The following is a 22215-nucleotide window of genomic DNA, read 5'->3' on the forward strand; positions in this document are numbered from 1 at the left end:
CCTCTGACAGTAACGTGGCACCGGGAGTTATCCTGAGATCACTACCTTTGCGGTCCAATCTATTTGTGGAATGACCCAGAGCCATAGGGAGAAGCCATATGAAGTGGTCTCTGTTCCTGGAATGATCCAGAACAACAGGGAGAGTCTGGGGCGGTGGGATCTGTTTGTAGAATTATCCAGGACATTAGGGAGAGGCTGGGGCAGTGTGATCTGTTCGTGCAATTATCCACGACATTAGGGATAGGTTGGGGCAGTGAGATCTGTTTGTGAAATGATCCAGGACATTAGGGATAGACTGGGGCAGTGGGATCTGTTTGTGGAATGATCCAGGACCATAGAGAGAGGCTGGACAGTGGGATCTGTTTCTGTAATGATCCAGTACAATAGGGAGAGGTTGGGGCAGTGGGATCTGTTTGTGGAATTACCCAGGACAATAGAGAGAGTCTGGGCAGTGGGATCTGTTTGTGAAATTATCCAGGGCAATCGGGAGAGGCTGGGGCAGTGGGATCTGTTTCTGTAATGATCCAGGACAATAGAGAGAGGCTGGGGCAGTGGGATATGTTTGTGGAATGATCCAGAACAATAGAGAGAGGCTCGGGCAGTGAGATCTGTTTGTTGAATGATCCAGGACCAAAGAGAGAGGCTGGGGCAGTGGGATCTGTTTGTGGAATGATCCAGGACAATAGAGAGAGGCTGGGGCAGTGGGATCTGTTTGTGGAATTATCCAGGACAATAGGGAGAGGCTGGGGCAGTGGGATCTGCTTGTGGAATGATCCAGTACAATAGAGAGAGGCTGGGGCAGTGAGATCTGTTTGTGGAATGATCCGGGACATTAGGGAGAGGCTGGGTCAGTGGGATCTATTTGTGGAATGATCCAGGACAATAGAGAGAGGCTGGGGGAGTGGGATATGTTTGCGGAATGATCTTGGACAATATGGAGAGGCTGGGGCAGTGGGATCTGTTTGTGGAATGATCCAGGACAATAGAGAGAGGCTGGGGCAGTGAGATCTGTTTGTGGAATGATCCAGGACAATAGAGAGAGGCTGGGGCAGTGGGATCTGTTTGCGGAATTATCCAGGATAATAGGGAGAGGCTGGGGCAGTGTGACCTGTTCGTGGAATGATCCAGGACAATAGGGAGATCCTGGGGCAGTGGGATCTATTTGTGGAATGATCCAGGACAATAGAGAGAGGCTGGGGCAGTGAGATCTGTTTGTGGAATGATGCAGGACAATAGGGAGAGTCTGGGGCAGTGGGATCTGTTTGTGGAATGATCTTGGACAATATGGAGAGGCTGGGGCAGTGGGATCTGTTTGTGGAATTATCCAGGACAATAGGGAGAGGCTGGGGCAGCGGGATCTGTTTGTGGAATGATCCAGGACATTAGGGAGAGGCTGGGGCAGTGGGATCTGTTTGTGGAATGATCCAGAACAATAGAGAGAGTCTGGGGCAGTGGGACCTGTTTGTTGAATGATCCAGGACAATAAGGAGAGGCTGGGGCAGTGGGATCTGTTTGTGGAATGATCCAGGACAATAGAGGGAGGCTGGGGCAGTGGGATCTGTTTGTGGAATGATCCAGGACAATAGAGAGAGGCTGGGGCAGTGGGATCTGTTTGTGGAATGATCCAGGACATTAGGAGAGGCTGGGGCAGTGGGATATGTTTGTGGAATGATCCAGGACAAAAAGGAGAGTCTGGGGCAGTGAGACCTGTTTGTGGAATAATCCAGGACAATAGGGAGAGTCTGGGGCAGTGGGATCTGTTTGTGGAATGATCCAGGACAATAGAGAGAGGCTGGGGCAGTGAGATCTGTTTGTGGAATGATCCAGGACATTAGGAGAGGCTGGGGCAGTGGGATATGTTTGTGGAATGATCCAGGACAAAAAGGAGAGTCTGGGGCAGTGAGACCTGTTTGTGGAATAATCCAGGACAATAGGGAGAGTCTGGGGCAGTGGGATCTGTTTGTGGAATGATCCAGGACAATAGAGAGAGGCTGGGGCAGTGAGATCTGTTTGTGGAATGATCCAGGACAATAGGGAGAGTCTGGGGCAGTGGGGTCTGTTTGCGGAATGATCTTGGACAATATGGAGAGGCTGGGGCTGTGGGATCTGTTTGTGGAATTATCCAGGACAATAGGGAGAGGCTGGGGCAGTGGGATCTGTTTGTGGAATGATCCAGGACATTAGGGAGAGGCTGGGGCAGTGGGATCTGTTTGTGGAATGATCCAGAACAATAGAGAGAGTCTGGGGCAGTAGGACCTGTTTGTGGAATGATCCAGGACAATAGAGAGAGTCTGGGGCAGTGGGATCTGTTTGTGGAATGATCCAGGACAATAGAGAGAGGATGGGGCAGTGAGATCTGTTTGTGGAATGATCCAGGACAATAGAGAGAAGCTGGGGCAGTGGGATCTGTTTGTGGAATTATCCAGGATAATAGGGAGAGGCAGGGGCAGTGTGACCTGTTCGTGGAATGATCCAGGACAATAGGGAGAGGCTGGGGCAGTGGGATCTGTTTGTGGAATGATCCAGGACAATAGAGAGAGGCTGGGGCAGTGAGATCTGTTTGTGGAATGATGCAGGACAATAGGGAGAGTCTGGGGCAGTGGGATCTGTTTGTGGAATGATCTTGGACTATATGGAGAGGCTGGGGCAGTGGGATCTGTTTGTGGAATTATCCAGGACAATAGGGAGAGGCTGGGGCAGTGGAATCTGTTTGTGGAATGATCCAGGACATTAGGGAGAGGCTGGGGCAGTGGGATCTGTTTGTGGAATGACCCAGAACAATAGAGAGAGTCTGGGGCAGTGGGACCTGTTTGTTGAATGATCCAGGACAATAGTGAGAGGCTGGGGCAGTGGGATCTGTTTGTGGAATGATCCAGGACAATAGGGAGAGTCTGGGGCAGTGAGTCCTGTTTGTGCAATAATCCAGGACAATAGAGAGAGGCTGGGGCAGTGGGATCTGTTTGTGGAATGATCCAGGACAATAGGGAGAGGCTGAGGCAGTGGGATCTGTTTGTGCAATAATCCAGGACAATAGAGAGAGGCTGGAGCAGTGGGATCTGTTTGTGGAATGATCCAGGACAATAGAGAGAGGCTGGAGCAGTGGGATCTGTTTGTGGAATGATCCAGGACAATAGAGAGAGGCTGGGGCAGTGGGATCTGTTTGTGGAATGATCCAGGACAATAGAGAGAGGCTGGGGCAGTGGGATCTGTTTGTGGAATGATCCAGGACATTAGGGAGAGGCTGGGGCAGTGGGATCTGTTTGTGGAATGATCCAGGAAAATAGGGAGAGGCTGGGGCAGTGGGATCTGTTTGTGGAATGATCCAGGACAATAGAGAGAGGCTGGGGCAGTGATATCTGTTTGTGGAATGATCCAGGACATTAGGAGAGGCTGGGGCAGTGGGATATGTTTGTGGAATGATCCAGGACAATAGGGAGAGTCTGGGGCAGTGAGTCCTGTTTGTGCAATAATCCAGGACAATAGGGAGAGTCTGGGGCAGTGGGATCTGTTTGTGGAATGATCCAGGACAATAGAGAGAGGCTGGGGCAGTGAGATCTGTTTGTGGAATGATCCAGGACAATAGGGAGAGTCTGGGGCAGTGGGATCTGTTTGCGGAATGATCTTGGACAATATGGAGAGGCTGGGGCTGTGGGATCTGTTTGTGTAATTATCCAGGACAATAGGGAGAGGCTGGGGCAGTGGGATCTGTTTGTGGAATGATCCAGGACATTAGGGAGAGGCTGGGGCAGTGGGATCTGTTTGTGGAATGATCCATGTCAATAGAGAGAGTCTGGGGCAGTGAGACCTGTTTGTGGACTGATCCAGGACAATAGGCAGAGTCTGGGGCAGTGGGATCTGTTTGAGGAATTATCCAGGACAATAGGGATAGGCTGGGGCAGTGGGATCTGTTTGTGGAATGATCCATTACAATAGGGAGAGTCTGGGGCAGTGGGATCTGTTTGAGGAATTATCCAGGACAATAGGGATAGGCTGGGGCAGTGGGATCTGTTTGTGGAATGATCCATTACAATAGAGAGAGGCTGGGGCAGAGGCATATGTTTGTGGAATGATCCAGAACAATAGAGAGAGGCTCGGGCAGTGAGATCTGTTTGTTGAATGATCCAGGACCAAAGAGAGAGCCTGGGGCAGTGGGATCTGTTTGTGGAATGATCCAGGACAATAGGGAGAGTCTGGGGCAGTGGGATCTGTTTGCGGAATGATCTTGGACAATATGGAGAGGCTGGGGCTGTGGGATCTGTTTGTGTAATTATCCAGGACAATAGGGAGAGGCTGGGGCAGTGGGATCTGTTTGTGGAATGATCCAGGACATTAGGGAGAGGCTGGGGCAGTGGGATCTGTTTGTGGAATGATCCAGAACAATAGAGAGAGTCTGGGGCAGTAGGACCTGTTTGTGGAATGATCCAGGACAATAGAGAGAGTCTGGGGCAGTGGGATCTGTTTGTGGAAGGATCCATGTCAATAGAGAGAGTCTGGGGCAGTGAGACCTGTTTGTGGACTGATCCAGGACAATAGGCAGAGTCTGGGGCAGTGGGATCTGTTTGAGGAATTATCCAGGACAATAGGGATAGGCTGGGGCAGTGGGATCTGTTTGTGGAATGATCCATTACAATAGGGAGAGTCTGGGGCAGTGGGACTTTGCCCTTTGGATTTCGGCGGCAGCGGTGCGCAGGGGCCTTCTGGGAGGTGAGTAGTGAGTTTAAAAGCACTTACCTTTACAGGAGCAGCCCTTTGGATTTCGGCGGCAGCGGTGCGCAGGGGCCTTCTGGGAGGTGAGTAGTGAGTTTAAAAGCACTTACCTTTACAGGAGCAGCCCTTTGGATTTCGGCGGCAGCGGTGCGCAGGGGCCTTCTGGGAGGTGAGTAGTGAGTTTAAAAGCACTTACCTTTACAGGAGCAGCCCTTTGGATTTCGGCGGCAGCGGTGCGCAGGGGCCTTCTGGGAGGTGAGTAGTGAGTTTAAAAGCACTTACCTTTACAGGAGCAGCCCTTTGGATTTCGGCGGCAGCGGTGCGCAGGGGCCTTCTGGGAGGTGAGTAGTGAGTTTAAAAGCACTTACCTTTACAGGAGCAGCCCTTTGGATTTCGGCGGCAGCGGTGCGCAGGGGCCTTCTTGGAGGTGAGTAGTGAGTTTAAAAGCACTTACCTTTACAGGAGCAGCCCTTTGGATTTCGGCGGCAGCGGTGCGCAGGGGCCTTCTGGGAGGTGAGTAGTGAGTTTAAAAGCACTTACCTTTACAGGAGCAGCCCTTTGGATTTCGGCGGCAGCGGTGCGCAGGGGCCTTCTGGGAGGTGAGTAGTGAGTTTAAAAGCACTTACCTTTACAGGAGCAGCCCTTTGGATTTCGGCGGCAGCGGTGCGCAGGGGCCTTCTGGGAGGTGAGTAGTGAGATTAAAAGCACTTACCTTTACAGGAGCAGCCCTTTGGATTTCGGCGGCAGCGGTGCGCAGGGGCCTTCTGGGAGGTGAGTAGTGAGTTTAAAAGCACTTACCTTTACAGGAGCAGCCCTTTGGATTTCGGCGGCAGCGGTGCGCAGGGGCCTTCTGGGAGGTGAGTAGTGAGTTTAAAAGCACTTACCTTTACAGGAGCAGCCCTTTGGATTTCGGCGGCAGCGGTGCGCAGGGGCCTTCTGGGAGGTGAGTAGTGAGATTAAAAGCACTTACCTTTACAGGAGCAGCCCTTTGGATTTCGGCGGCAGCGGTGCGCAGGGGCCTTCTGGGAGGTGAGTAGTGAGTTTAAAAGCACTTACCTTTACAGGAGCAGCCCTTTGGATTTCGGCGGCAGCGGTGCGCAGGGGCCTTCTGGGAGGTGAGTAGTGAGATTAAAAGCACTTACCTTTACAGGAGCAGCCCTTTGGATTTCGGCGGCAGCGGTGCGCAGGGGCCTTCTGGGAGGTGAGTAGTGAGTTTAAAAGCACTTACCTTTACAGGAGCAGCCCTTTGGATTTCGGCGGCAGCGGTGCGCAGGGGCCTTCTGGGAGGTGAGTAGTGAGTTTAAAAGCACTTACCTTTACAGGAGCAGCCCTTTGGATTTCGGCGGCAGCGGTGCGCAGGGGCCTTCTGGGAGGTGAGTAGTGAGATTAAAAGCACTTACCTTTACAGGAGCAGCCCTTTGGATTTCGGCGGCAGCGGTGCGCAGGGGCCTTCTGGGAGGTGAGTAGTGAGATTAAAAGCACTTACCTTTACAGGAGCAGCCCTTTGGATTTCGGCGGCAGCGGTGCGCAGGGGCCTTCTGGGAGGTGAGTAGTGAGTTTAAAAGCACTTACCTTTACAGGAGCAGCCCTTTGGATTTCGGCGGCAGCGGTGCGCAGGGGCCTTCTTGGAGGTGAGTAGTGAGTTTAAAACCACTTACCTTTACAGGAGCAGCCCTTTGGATTTCGGCGGCAGCGGTGCGCAGGGGCCTTCTGGGAGGTGAGTAGTGAGATTAAAAGCACTTACCTTTACAGGAGCAGCCCTTTGGATTTCGGCGGCAGCGGTGCGCAGGGGCCTTCTGGGAGGTGAGTAGTGAGTTTAAAAGCACTTACCTTTACAGGAGCAGCCCTTTGGATTTCGGCGGCAGCGGTGCGCAGGGGCCTTCTGGGAGGTGAGTAGTGAGTTTAAAAGCACTTACCTTTACAGGAGCAGCCCTTTGGATTTCGGCGGCAGCGGTGCGCAGGGGCCTTCTGGGAGGTGAGTAGTGAGTTTAAAAGCACTTACCTTTACAGGAGCAGCCCTTTGGATTTCGGCGGCAGCGGTGCGCAGGGGCCTTCTGGGAGGTGAGTAGTGAGATTAAAAGCACTTACCTTTACAGGAGCAGCCCTTTGGATTTCGGCGGCAGCGGTGCGCAGGGGCCTTCTGGGAGGTGAGTAGTGAGATTAAAAGCACTTACCTTTACAGGAGCAGCCCTTTGGATTTCGGCGGCAGCGGTGCGCAGGGGCCTTCTGGGAGGTGAGTAGTGAGTTTAAAAGCACTTACCTTTACAGGAGCAGCCCTTTGGATTTCGGCGGCAGCGGTGCGCAGGGGCCTTCTGGGAGGTGAGTAGTGAGATTAAAAGCACTTACCTTTACAGGAGCAGCCCTTTGGATTTCGGCGGCAGCGGTGCGCAGGGGCCTTCTGGGAGGTGAGTAGTGAGTTTAAAAGCACTTACCTTTACAGGAGCAGCCCTTTGGATTTCGGCGGCAGCGGTGCGCAGGGGCCTTCTGGGAGGTGAGTAGTGAGTTTAAAAGCACTTACCTTTACAGGAGCAGCCCTTTGGATTTCGGCGGCAGCGGTGCGCAGGGGCCTTCTGGGAGGTGAGTAGTGAGTTTAAAAGCACTTACCTTTACAGGAGCAGCCCTTTGGATTTCGGCGGCAGCGGTGCGCAGGGGCCTTCTGGGAGGTGAGTAGTGAGTTTAAAAGCACTTACCTTTACAGGAGCAGCCCTTTGGATTTCGGCGGCAGCGGTGCGCAGGGGCCTTCTGGGAGGTGAGTAGTGAGTTTAAAAGCACTTACCTTTACAGGAGCAGCCCTTTGGATTTCGGCGGCAGCGGTGCGCAGGGGCCTTCTGGGAGGTGAGTAGTGAGTTTAAAAGCACTTACCTTTACAGGAGCAGCCCTTTGGATTTCGGCGGCAGCGGTGCGCAGGGGCCTTCTGGGAGGTGAGTAGTGAGTTTAAAAGCACTTACCTTTACAGGAGCAGCCCTTTGGATTTCGGCGGCAGCGGTGCGCAGGGGCCTTCTGGGAGGTGAGTAGTGAGTTTAAAAGCACTTACCTTTACAGGAGCAGCCCTTTGGATTTCGGCGGCAGCGGTGCGCAGGGGCCTTCTGGGAGGTGAGTAGTGAGTTTAAAAGCACTTACCTTTACAGGAGCAGCCCTTTGGATTTCGGCGGGAACCGGAAGTTCGACCTCTGGCAAGTCCCCCCCCCCCCCCCCAATAAATTCTGGTGGAGAGGGCTGCTCCTGTAAAGGTAAGTGCTTTTAAACTCACTACTCACCTCCCAGAAGGCCCCTGCGCACCGCTGCCGCCGAAATCCAAAGGGCTGCTCCTGTAAAGGTAAGTGCTTTTAAACTCACTACTCACCTCCCAGAAGGCCCCTGCGCACCGCTGCCGCCGAAATCCAAAGGGCTGCTCCTGTAAAGGTAAGTGCTTTTAAACTCACTACTCACCTCCCAGAAGGCCCCTGCGCACCGCTGCCGCCGAAATCCAAAGGGCTGCTCCTGTAAAGGTAAGTGCTTTTAAACTCACTACTCACCTCCCAGAAGGCCCCTGCGCACCGCTGCCGCCGAAATCCAAAGGGCTGCTCCTGTAAAGGTAAGTGCTTTTAAACTCACTACTCACCTCCCAGAAGGCCCCTGCGCACCGCTGCCGCCGAAATCCAAAGGGCTGCTCCTGTAAAGGTAAGTGCTTTTAAACTCACTACTCACCTCCCAGAAGGCCCCTGCGCACCGCTGCCGCCGAAATCCAAAGGGCTGCTCCTGTAAAGGTAAGTGCTTTTAAACTCACTACTCACCTCCCAGAAGGCCCCTGCGCACCGCTGCCGCCGAAATCCAAAGGGCTGCTCCTGTAAAGGTAAGTGCTTTTAAACTCACTACTCACCTCCCAGAAGGCCCCTGCGCACCGCTGCCGCCGAAATCCAAAGGGCTGCTCCTGTAAAGGTAAGTGCTTTTAAACTCACTACTCACCTCCCAGAAGGCCCCTGCTCACCGCTGCCGCCGAAATCCAAAGGGCTGCTCCTGTAAAGGTAAGTGCTTTTAAACTCACTACTCACCTCCCAGAAGGCCCCTGCGCACCGCTGCCGCCGAAATCCAAAGGGCTGCTCCTGTAAAGGTAAGTGCTTTTAAACTCACTACTCACCTCCCAGAAGGCCCCTGCGCACCGCTGCCGCCGAAATCCAAAGGGCTGCTCCTGTAAAGGTAAGTGCTTTTAAACTCACTACTCACCTCCCAGAAGGCCCCTGCGCACCGCTGCCGCCGAAATCCAAAGGGCTGCTCCTGTAAAGGTAAGTGCTTTTAAACTCACTACTCACCTCCCAGAAGGCCCCTGCGCACCGCTGCCGCCGAAATCCAAAGGGCTGCTCCTGTAAAGGTAAGTGCTTTTAAACTCACTACTCACCTCCCAGAAGGCCCCTGCGCACCGCTGCCGCCGAAATCCAAAGGGCTGCTCCTGTAAAGGTAAGTGCTTTTAAACTCACTACTCACCTCCCAGAAGGCCCCTGCGCACCGCTGCCGCCGAAATCCAAAGGGCTGCTCCTGTAAAGGTAAGTGCTTTTAAACTCACTACTCACCTCCCAGAAGGCCCCTGCGCACCGCTGCCGCCGAAATCCAAAGGGCTGCTCCTGTAAAGGTAAGTGCTTTTAAACTCACTACTCACCTCCCAGAAGGCCCCTGCGCACCGCTGCCGCCGAAATCCAAAGGGCTGCTCCTGTAAAGGTAAGTGCTTTTAAACTCACTACTCACCTCCCAGAAGGCCCCTGCGCACCGCTGCCGCCGAAATCCAAAGGGCTGCTCCTGTAAAGGTAAGTGCTTTTAAACTCACTACTCACCTCCCAGAAGGCCCCTGCGCACCGCTGCCGCCGAAATCCAAAGGGCTGCTCCAGTAAAGGTAAGTGCTTTTAAACTCACTACTCACCTCCCAGAAGGCCCCTGCGCACCGCTGCCGCCGAAATCCAAAGGGCTGCTCCTGTAAAGGTAAGTGCTTTTAAACTCACTACTCACCTCCCAGAAGGCCCCTGCGCACCGCTGCCGCCGAAATCCAAAGGGCTGCTCCTGTAAAGGTAAGTGCTTTTAAACTCACTACTCACCTCCCAGAAGGCCCCTGCGCACCGCTGCCGCCGAAATCCAAAGGGCTGCTCCTGTAAAGGTAAGTGCTTTTAAACTCACTACTCACCTCCCAGAAGGCCCCTGCGCACCGCTGCCGCCGAAATCCAAAGGGCTGCTCCTGTAAAGGTAAGTGCTTTTAAACTCACTACTCACCTCCCAGAAGGCCCCTGCGCACCGCTGCCGCCGAAATCCAAAGGGCTGCTCCTGTAAAGGTAAGTGCTTTTAAACTCACTACTCACCTCCCAGAAGGCCCCTGCGCACCGCTGCCGCCGAAATCCAAAGGGCTGCTCCTGTAAAGGTAAGTGCTTTTAAACTCACTACTCACCTCCCAGAAGGCCCCTGCGCACCGCTGCCGCCGAAATCCAAAGGGCTGCTCCTGTAAAGGTAAGTGCTTTTAAACTCACTACTCACCTCCCAGAAGGCCCCTGCGCACCGCTGCCGCCGAAATCCAAAGGGCTGCTCCTGTAAAGGTAAGTGCTTTTAAACTCACTACTCACCTCCCAGAAGGCCCCTGCGCACCGCTGCCGCCGAAATCCAAAGGGCTGCTCCTGTAAAGGTAAGTGCTTTTAAACTCACTACTCACCTCCCAGAAGGCCCCTGCGCACCGCTGCCGCCGAAATCCAAAGGGCTGCTCCTGTAAAGGTAAGTGCTTTTAAACTCACTACTCACCTCCCAGAAGGCCCCTGCGCACCGCTGCCGCCGAAATCCAAAGGGCTGCTCCTGTAAAGGTAAGTGCTTTTAAACTCACTACTCACCTCCCAGAAGGCCCCTGCGCACCGCTGCCGCCGAAATCCAAAGGGCTGCTCCTGTAAAGGTAAGTGCTTTTAAACTCACTACTCACCTCCCAGAAGGCCCCTGCGCACCGCTGCCGCCGAAATCCAAAGGGCTGCTCCTGTAAAGGTAAGTGCTTTTAAACTCACTACTCACCTCCCAGAAGGCCCCTGCGCACCGCTGCCGCCGAAATCCAAAGGGCTGCTCCTGTAAAGGTAAGTGCTTTTAAACTCACTACTCACCTCCCAGAAGGCCCCTGCGCACCGCTGCCGCCGAAATCCAAAGGGCTGCTCCTGTAAAGGTAAGTGCTTTTAAACTCACTACTCACCTCCCAGAAGGCCCCTGCGCACCGCTGCCGCCGAAATCCAAAGGGCTGCTCCTGTAAAGGTAAGTGCTTTTAAACTCACTACTCACCTCCCAGAAGGCCCCTGCGCACCGCTGCCGCCGAAATCCAAAGGGCAAAGTCCCACTGCCCCAGACTCTCCCTATTGTAATGGATCATTCCACAAACAGATCCCACTGCCCCAGCCTATCCCTATTGTCCTGGATAATTCCTCAAACAGATCCCACTGCCCCAGACTCTGCCTATTGTCCTGGATCAGTCCACAAACAGGTCTCACTGCCCCAGACTCTCTCTATTGACATGGATCCTTCCACAAACAGATCCCACTGCCCCAGACTCTCTCTATTGTCCTGGATCATTCCACAAACAGGTCCTACTGCCCCAGACTCTCTCTATTGTTCTGGATCATTCCACAAACAGATCCCACTGCCCCAGCCTCTCCCTAATGTCCTGGATCATTCCACAAACAGATCCCACTGCCCCAGCCTCTCCCTATTGTCCTGGATAATTACACAAACAGATCCCACAGCCCCAGCCTCTCCATATTGTCCAAGATCATTCCGCAAACAGATCCCACTGCCCCAGACTCTCCCTATTGTCCTGGATCATTCCACAAACAGATCCCACTGCCCCAGGCTCTCTCTTTGGTCCTGGATCATTCAACAAACAGATCTCACTGCCCGAGCCTCTCTCTATTGTTCTGGATCATTCCACAAACATATGCCTCTGCCCCAGCCTCTCTCTATTGTAATGGATCATTCCACAAACAGATCCCACTGCCCCAGCCTATCCCTATTGTCCTGGATAATTCCTCAAACAGATCCCACTGCCCCAGACTCTCCCTATTGTAATGGATCATTCCACAAACAGATCCCACTGCCCCAGCCTATCCCTATTGTCCTGGATAATTCCTCAAACAGATCCCACTGCCCCAGACTCTGCCTATTGTCCTGGATCAGTCCACAAACAGGTCTCACTGCCCCAGACTCTCTCTATTGACATGGATCATTCCACAAACAGATCCCACTGCCCCAGCCTCTCCCTAATGTCCTGGATCATTCCACAAACAGATCCCACTGCCCCAGCCTCTCCCTATTGTCCTGGATAATTACACAAACAGATCCCACAGCCCCAGCCTCTCCATATTGTCCAAGATCATTCCGCAAACAGATCCCACTGCCCCAGACTCTCCCTATTGTCCTGGATCATTCCACAAACAGATCTCACTGCCCCAGCCTCTCTCTATTGTCCTGGATCATTCCACAAACAGATCCCACTGCCCCAGACTCTCCCTATTGTCCTGGATTATTGCACAAACAGGACTCACTGCCCCAGACTCTCCCTATTGTCCTGGATCATTCCACAAACATATCCCACTGCCCCAGCCTCTCCTAATGTCCTGGATCATTCCACAAACAGATATCACTGCCCCAGCCTCTCTCTATTGTCCTGGATCATTCCACAAACAGATCCCACTGCCCCAGCCTCTCCCTATTTTCCTGGATCATTCCACAAACAGATCCCACTGCCCCAGCCTCTCCCTAATGTCCTGGATCATTCCACAAACAGATCCCACTGCCCCAGCCTCTCTCTATTGTCCTGGATCATTCCACAAACAGATCCCACTGCCCCAGCCTCTCTCTATTGTCCTGGATCATTCCACAAACAGATCCCACTGCTCCAGCCTCTCTCTATTGTCCTGGATCATTCCACAAACAGATCCCACTGCTCCAGCCTCTCTCTATTGTCCTGGATTATTGCACAAACAGATCCCACTGCCTCAGCCTCTCCCTATTGTCCTGGATCATTCCACAAACAGATCCCACTGCCCCAGCCTCTCTCTATTGTCCTGGATTATTGCACAAACAGGACTCACTGCCCCAGACTCTCCCTATTGTCCTGGATCATTCCACAAACAGATCCCACTGCCCCAGCCTCTCACTATTGTCCTGGATCATTCAACAAACAGGTCCCACTGCCCCAGACTCTCTCTATTGTTCTGGGTCATTCCACAAACAGATCCCACTGCCCCAGCCTCTCCCTAATGTCCTGGATCATTCCACAAACAGATTCCACTGCCCCAGCCTCTCCCTATTGTCCTGGATAATTCCACAAACAGATCCCACTGCCCCAGCCTCTCCATATAGTCCAAGATCATTCCACAAACAGATCCCACTGCCCCAGACTCTCCCTATTGTCCTGCATCATTCCACAAACAGATCTCACTGCCCCAGCCTCTCTCTATTGTCCTGGATCATTCCACAAACAGATCCCACTGCCCCAGCCTCTCCCTATTGTCCTGGATCATTCCACGAACAGGTCACACTGCCCCAGCCTCTCCCTATTATCCTGGATAATTCCACAAACAGATCCCACTGCCCCAGCTTCTCTCTATTGTCCTGGATCATTCCACAAACAGATCTCACTGCCCCATCCTCTCTCTATTGTCCTGGATCATTCCACAAACAGATCCCACTGCCCCAGACTCTCTCTATTGTCCTGGATCATTCCACAAACAGGTCCTACTGCCCCAGACTCTCTCTATTGTTCTGGATCATTCCACAAACAGATCCCACTGCCCCAGCCTCTCCCTAATGTCCTGGATCATTCCACAAACAGATCCCACTGCCCCAGCCTCTCCCTATTGTCCTGGATAATTCCACAAACAGATCCCACAGCCCCAGCCTCTCCATATTGTCCAAGATCATTCCGCAAACAGACCCCACTGCCCCAGACTCTCCCTATTGTCCTGGATCATTCCACAAACAGATCTCACTGCCCCAGCCTCTCTCTATTGTCCTGGATCATTCCACAAACAGATCCCACTGCCCCAGACTCTCCCTATTGTCCTGGATTATTCCACAAACAGGTCTCACTGCCCCAGACTCTCCTTTTTGTCCTGGATCATTCCACAAACATATCCCACTGCCCCAGCCTCTCCTAATGTCCTGGATCATTCCACAAACAGATATCACTGCCCCAGCCTCTCTCTATTGTCCTGGATCATTCCACAAACAGATCCCACTGCCCCAGCCTCTCCCTATTTTCCTGGATCATTCCACAAACAGATCCCACTGCCCCAGCCTCTCCCTAATGTCCTGGATCATTCCACAAACAGATCCCACTGCCCCAGCCTCTCTCTATTGTCCTGGATCATTCCACAAACAGATCCCACTGCCCCAGCCTCCCTCTATTGTCCTGGACCATTCCACAAACAGATCCCACTGCCCCAGCCTCTCCTTATTGTCCTGGATCATTCAACAAACAGGTCCCACTGCCCCAGACTCTCTCTATTGTTCTGGATCATTCCACAAACAGATCCCACTGCCCCAGCCTCTCCCTAATGTCCTGGATCATTCCACAAACAGATCCCGCTGCCCCAGCCTCTCCCTATTGTCCTGGATAATTCCACAAACAGATCCCACTGCCCCAGCCTCTCCATATTGTCCAAGATCATTCCACAAACAGATCCCACTGCCCCAGACTCTCCCTATTGTCCTGCATCATTCCACAAACAGATCTCACTGCCCCAGCCTCTCTCTATTGTCCTGGATCATTCCACAAATAGATCCCACTGCCCCAGGATCTCCCTATTGTCCTGGATCATTCCACGAACAGGTCACACTGCCCCAGCCTCTCCCTATTATCCTGGATAATTCCGCAAACAGATCCCACTGCCCCAGCCTCTCTCTATTGTCCTGGATCATTCCACAAACAGATCTCACTGCCCCAGCCTCTCTCTATTGTCCTGGATCATTCCACAAACAGATCCCACTGCCCCAGCCTCTCCATATTGTCCAAGATCATTCCGCAAACATATCCCACTCCCCCAGCCTCTCTCTATTGTCCTGGATCATTCCACAAATAGATCCCACTGACCCAGCCTCTCCCTAATGTCCCGGATCATTCCACAAACAGATCTCACTGCCCCAGCCTCTCTCTATTGTACTGGATCATTCCACAAGCAGATCCCACTGCCCCAGCCTCTCCCTATTGTCCTGGATAATTCCACAAACAGATCCCACTGCCCCAGCCTCTCTCTATTGTCCTGGATCATTCCACAAACAGATCCCACTGCCCCAGCCTCTCTCTTTGGTCCTGGATCATTCAACAAACAGATCTCACTGCCCGAGCCTCTCTCTATTGTTCTGGATCATTCCACAAACATATCCCACTGCCCCAGCCTCTCTCTATTGTCCTGGATCATTACAGAAACAGATCCCACTGCCCCAGCCTCTCCCGATTGCCCTGGATAATTTCACAAACAGATCCCACTGCCCAGACTCTCTCTATTGTCCTGGGTAATTCCACAAACAGATCCCACTGCCCCAACCTCTCCCTATTGTACTGGATCATTACAGAAACAGATCCCACTGTCCAGCCTCTCTCTATGGTCCTGGATCATTCCACAAACAGATCCCACTGCCCCAGTCTATCCCTAATGTCCTGGATCATTTCACAAACAGATCTCACTGCCCCAACCTATCCCTAATGTCGTGGATAATTGCACGAACAGATCACACTGCCCCAGCCTCTCCCTAATGTCCTGGATAATTCTACAAACAGATCCCACCGCCCCAGACTCTCCCTGTTGTTCTGGATCATTCCAGGAACAGAGACCACTTCATATGGCTTCTCCCTATGGCTCTGGGTCATTCCACAAATAGATTGGACCGCAAAGGTAGTGATCTCAGGATAACTCCCGGTGCCACGTTACTGTCAGAGGAGAAATGACAGGATATATAGGGTGAATACGCGGCTGAAGAGATGGTGTCTGGAGGATGGTTTCAGATTCCTGGCGAATTGGGACCGGTTCTGGTGAGGGTGGGACCTGCACAAACTGGACCGGCTCAACCTGGGCAGGTCTGGAATTGATGTCTGGTGAGTGGGGGGCGGGGGGGGGGGGGGTATTTCCTAGAGCGGTTGGGGACGGTTTAAACTAATATGCCAAGGGGGTAGGAACCCATGCAAGGAGACAGAGCGCACGAAGTTTCAAGGGCAAAAGCAAAAGGTAGAAAAATGAATAAGAAAAGTGATAGGTGGAGAAACAGAGGCCAAAATTCAAACAGGGCAGTGGAGAAAAATATTGGGAGCAAGAAAAACATTGTGAAAAAGTCCAAATTTGAAGCTCTGTGCCTTAATGCACGGAGCATTTGCAATAAAGTGGATGAAGAATCGTGCAGAACAATATCAATGGGCATGATATAATTGGGACTACGGAGATATGGCTGTAGGGTGAACACGGATGGGAACTGAATGTCCCAGAGTTCTCTGAATTTAGGGAGAACAGGTATAAAAGATAAGGGCCTGGCGTGGCACTGCTGGTTTAAGAGGAAATTAACACAATAGTGAGAAACGATATAGCTCTGACAATGTGGAATCTGTATGAGCTGAGAAATACCAAGGGACAAAAAACATTAGGGGGTGTCATATATAGTTGATTCGGAGACTAGTGCGCTGAATCAGAATAAAGGGAACTATGAGGATATGAGCCGTGAGTCGGCCTTGATGGATTGGGGAGAGTTACGTTAAAGGATGACAGTGGATAGGCAATGGCAAACATTCAAGAAACGCTTGGAGGAACGACAGCAACTATTCATTCCTGTCTGGCACAAAAGGAAAGGCGGCAAGAGGGCCAATCCATGGCTTACAAAGGAAATTAGAAATAGCATACGAGACAAGGAAGAAGCATACAGATCGGCCAAGAAAAATAATAGGGCTGAGGATTGGGAGAAGTTTAGAATTCAGCAAAGAAGACGAAGGGATTGATGAAGAAGGGAAAGTACAATAGGAAAGGAAGCTAGACGGGAACATAAAGCCTGGCGCTTAAGGTTTCGACAGATATGTGAAGAGAAAGAGATTGGTAAAATGAAATGTGGGCCCAGTACAGACAGAAACAGGGGAATGCATAATAAGGGACAAAGAAATGGCTGAGCAATTGAATACATAATTTGGTTCTATATTCACAAATGAGGACACAAATCATTTCCCAGAAATGTTGGAGAATGAAAGGTTCAGTTAGAGGAAGAACTGAGGGAGATAAACATTAGTAGAGAAATGGTGCTGGGAAAACTGATGGAATTGAATGCGGATAAATCCCCAGGGCCTGAGAATCTGCATCCCGGAGTGCTGAAAGAGGTGGCTGTGGAAACAGTGGATGCATTGGTGGTCATCTTCCGGGACTCGATAAACTCTGGAACTGTCCTGCAGATTGGAGGGCAGCTCACGTCTCTCCCACATTCAAAAAGGGAGGTAGAGAGAAAACAGGGAAGTATAGACCAGTCAGCCTAACATCGGTAGTGGAGAAAATGCTTGAATCCATTATCAAGGACTTAATAGCGGAATATTTAGAAGACAGTGTCAAGATCAGTGAGACTCAGCATGGAGTTATGAAGGGAAAGTCATGCTTGATAAATCTGTTATAATTTTTGAAGAGGTCACCAGTACAGTTGACAAGGGTGAGCCAGTCGATGTGATATATTTGGACTTTCATAAGGCAGTTGACAATGTCCCACATGAGAGATTATTGTGCAAAATTAAAACGCATGGGATTGGAGGAAATGTATTGAGGTAGATAGAAAACTGATTGGTAGAGATGAGCAAAGACTAGGGGTTGATAGATCCTTTTCAAGTTGGCAGACAGTAACCAGTGGGATATCACAGCGATCGGTGCTGGGACCACAGCAATTCACAATATATATTAATGATTTGGATGAGGGAACAAAATGTAACACCTCAAGGTTTGCAGAGGATACCAAATTAGGTGGGAGGGTGAATTGTGACGAGGATGCAGGGATCCTACAGCAAGATCTGGAGGTTGGTCGAGTGGGCAAACTAATGGCAGATGCAGTATAGTTTGGATAAATGTGAGGTTATTCATTTTGGAAGTAAAAACAGAAAGGCACATTACTAGCTGAATGGTTGGGAGAGGGGAGTGTGCAGTGGGGCCTGGGTGTTCCTGCGCACCATTCGCTGAAGGCAAGTATGCTTGTGCAGCAGGCGTTAAAGAAGGCTAATGGTGGGCAGCACGGTGGCGCAGTGGTAGCACTGCAGTCTCATGGCGCCGAGGTCCCAGGTTCGATCCCGCTCTGGGTCACTGTCCGTGTGGAGTTTGCACATTCTCCCCGTGTTTGCGTGGATTTCGCCCCCACAACCCAAAGATGTGCAGGTTGGGTGGATTGAACACACCAAATTGCCCCTTACCTGGAAAAATGAATTGTGTACTCCAAATTTTAAAAAAAGAAGGCTAATGGTATGTTGGCCTACATTGCGAGAGGTTTCGAATACAGAAGCAGGGATGTGTTGCTGCAATTGTGCAGGGCCTTGCTGAGGCCACACTTGAAGTATTGTATACCGTTTTGGTCTCCTTCTCTGAGGAATGATGTTTTTGCTCTCGAGGGATTGCAGCGAAGGTTTACGAGATTAATTCCAGGGATTGCGGGATTTTCATGTGAGGATTGTTTGACTCGGTTGGGATTGTTCTCGCTGGAGTTCAGAAGAATGAGGGGGCGGGGGAGATCTCATAGAGACTGATAAAATCTAACAGGAGGACGAGACAGGGTAGATGCAGCGAAGATGTTACCAATGGTGGATGTGTCCAGAACCAGGGGTCACAGCCTGAGGATTCAGGGTAAACCATTTCGGACAGACATAAGGATACATTTCTTCACACAAAGAGTGGTGAGTCTGTGGAATTCATTACCACAGACAGTAGTTGATGCTAAAACTTTGAATATATTCAAGTGGCGGCTGGATATAGCACTTGAGGAGAATGGGACCAAAGGCGATGGGGAGAAAGCAGGATTAGGCTGTTGAGTTGAATGATCTGCCATGATCGCGATGAATGGCGGAGCGGGCTCGAAGGGACAAATGTTCTCTTCCTGCTCCTATCTTCAATGTAGTCTTTTTGTATCTAAAACCCCGTCTGTATCTGCACCCTGCTTCCCCAAACACCATTCACTCTCTCCTATATACGTCCACCTCCAACTGCTTACATCCTTCTGTTCCGTCTATTCACAACTCCATAGTCCACTGTCATCCAGACGCTCCCCAGCACAATCTATCCAATCAGTCCTAGCATGGTCCTGTACCAAAACCCTCAACGCCTTGGCCTTCTGTTGTCACACCCCTTCCCCCCTACATACCTTCACACTGCACATCATCGTCGTTGGTTACCCTCCATACCTATCCACACCCTCTGTCTCATATCTTCAAGTAATCTGTTAACCCCTCCAAATAATCAGCCATCCTGTCCACAAAACACTTGACCAAAGCTTTCCACTCCACCGCTCCGAATGTCACTCCCTGTCCACACCCACACTTGCACATTCTCCAGACAACAATGTCTTAATCCGTTCCCTTACGGCTACCAAACCTTTGAAACTCGAATATACGCAATTATAGCCAGGCCGTTTCATTGCCTTCATTATCCACTTTTTCACCTCTTCTGCTAACTCAATAACCACCTCCACACCTCCACTATCATTCCTCCACTCATCATGCAACATCCATCTCATTTTCGTCCCTTCACCGGACCATTTTCAAGCTCTCCAAGGAACCCGCAGCTTGGCCTACTCCCAATGACGTATCTCTCCAGCAATTACTATTCGATATTGACCACCGCCGTTCCACTTCAACATATTGTTGCCGTCCCCCAGAAACTATTACAATGAGGGTCTACAGCGTTAACCACGTGGGAGTTCAGCCTCCCCCATTTCACCTCCATCACGTGTTCATCCTGCAGCACAATGCAACTGATGATTCTCTTCTCTGCGGCAATGTTTCAATTCCATCTCTACTACCCGTCCGGCTTCTGGCATCTCGAACCATATTCTAAATCAGCCCACATAGACTGCAGCATGTCAGTTTGAACTGATCCTCTGAACTGCCTCATTCGCTGTTTCTTTCTGTTATTAGAATAACACCTTGACTTCAAATATAATGACCATTGTTGCAGATCGACAAAAAAAATGTTTGAAGTGTAAGCATGTTCTCAGGACAATCAATACAGGGGGCTGGAGTTTCTAATCCCACGACCGTGTCCACCCATCGTAAACGCCATCGCAATTTACGTGAATGGGTCGCTCTCATGTCTAATTCTGGCCCCAACAGGCGCTGGAGCGGTTCGCGCCACTCCAGCTGCAGATTCCGCCGCGAACTGGGCACCGCAGGGTCCGCGCATGCGCAGATGCACCGGCACCAACGAGGACATGCACAGTGACGCCAGTGCCAAATTGCGCACGCGCAGTGGCCTCCTTCAATGCGCCGGACGCGATGCAACATGGCACAGGGACAGGGGCCGGCGCGCAGGAAAGGAGGCCCCCAGCCACATAGGCCGACCCGCCGATCAGTGGGTCCCGATCGCGGGCCAGGCAACATCGGAAGTCCCCCCTGGGGGCGGAACCTCCTCCCCCCTGATGAGCCATCAATGAACACAAGACGAGTAGTGAACGTAACTGAGGCTGTAATAGACTAAACAGAACACCTCCTGGCCTCTGATCCTGAACTGGGTCAGAGGCGGAGACCAGCCACCTTTATACCGAGCCCGAGGGGAGCCGGAGCCATCGGGCAGTGGTTTACCACATTACATGTAATACAGTCGCCGATTACCACAATACACATATTATACACTACAGTGGTTTACACCCCCCCCACCCCCCACAAGCCGATACCCGACCCTTACACGCCGAGGACGCGCCGGCTCAGAGCGTTTATTCTGTATTTTCTTTTATTCCCTTTTCTTCTCATGTACTTAATGATCTGTTGAGCTTCTCGCAGAAAAATACTTTTCTCTGTACCTCGGTACACGTGACAATAAACACATCCAAATCCAAATCCAAGTTAGAACAGCGCAGGCGGCACTTGGCTCCTTTCTTATGGCCGATCCAGGCCGGAGAATCGCCAGGCCGTCCACGTAGAGTGGCCCGCGACCGGCTTCGCGCCAACCACGCTGGCGCCAATGGCGCCGATTCTCTGCACTGCGGAGAACCACGTGCTGGCGTCGGGTGGCGTGGCCCGTTCGCGGGGATTCTCTGGCCTCGCGCCGGGCAGGGAGAATCCTGACACACACATTTTTTGTTTAAAATTGTCGAACTTTTATTAAATCATTACAGGTACTGAATAATGAGTGTGTGTTAAGTAAACTCATAAATAAGTGAAGAGGATGACGGAAAAATGGGCCATAAACTGGGATTAATTAGTAGAATGGTTCGGTGGAAATAAGCATCAATATCCAATTGGACCCATTTGATTTTTACATTTTTTTCAGTATTGTGAAGTAATTTGACAAATGAACAAATTGCAGTATTTGAGTGGGCTTCGCGTATTGGATGTATTTTCTTCACTCATTGGATTGCAGATATTGGTCAATTGAACGCTGGTTAATTTTTACAACAAATAGATTATTTTAAAACATCAGTTAAAATTATTTGACCTTCTGCTGATTGGATTATGTAATGTTGGATCATAATTGTAATGTACTTGAAATGGGACAAGGAGAATGGGAGTCCCGTCTTCAGTAATGTTTCCCCCAACATTTCGCTAATTTCCCTATCAGTGTAAAGGGATATTTGATCGCACTGAGCAGCAGATTTCTGAACTTTCTCTGGGTGATTGTGTAAATAGCTGTGTTGGTGCAGGAGCTCAGAAGCTGCAGCATAATCCCAGCCTGTTGAAAATGAGGAAAGGTAGTAAATAGGAATCTGCTCTTGAAGGCCGCCGTAATTCTAACGGAGATGAAATATATAACTGTTGTCATCCAGAGCAGGATAAAACTACTGGATATTGCAAAGAGTAACACAATGGATCGTCTCCGGTTCATCAGCTCAGGATCCTTTTCATCCCTGTCACTGCTGTGCTGCCGGAGGCTCATTCGGCCGCGATTGGCGATTAAAATGCGTCTGACGGTGACAATATTAAAGAACAAAATCAGAAAGAATGGAATCACTGGGGTTAGCAGCTGCTCAATCCAAGAATATGCTATCCAAATCGGCTCAGTGAAAACATGTGTGGACAGCCGGCATCCCCACGGCATCCAGTTGTAATAGGAGGAATACAGGAAGGGCCAGGGAATGTTCTTCAAGCAGAGCAGCGAGCTCACAGTGGTGATAACAACAACAGCAGTTTTCTCGGTGCAGTATTTGGTTTTCAGCTTCTGACAGCAAATGGCCACCAGGCGGTCAAAGGTAACAGAGACGGTCAACCAAACAGAAATGTCGATTGCGGCGGGAGACATGAAGAGAACGAATCTGCACACGGGAGTGTAGAGCAGGAAAGTGGTATTCCAATATATTTCAGCAATGCGATGTAAGATT

This window comes from Scyliorhinus torazame, chromosome 20 (assembly GCF_047496885.1).
Source record: "Scyliorhinus torazame isolate Kashiwa2021f chromosome 20, sScyTor2.1, whole genome shotgun sequence".
Lineage (NCBI taxonomy): Eukaryota > Metazoa > Chordata > Chondrichthyes > Carcharhiniformes > Scyliorhinidae > Scyliorhinus > Scyliorhinus torazame.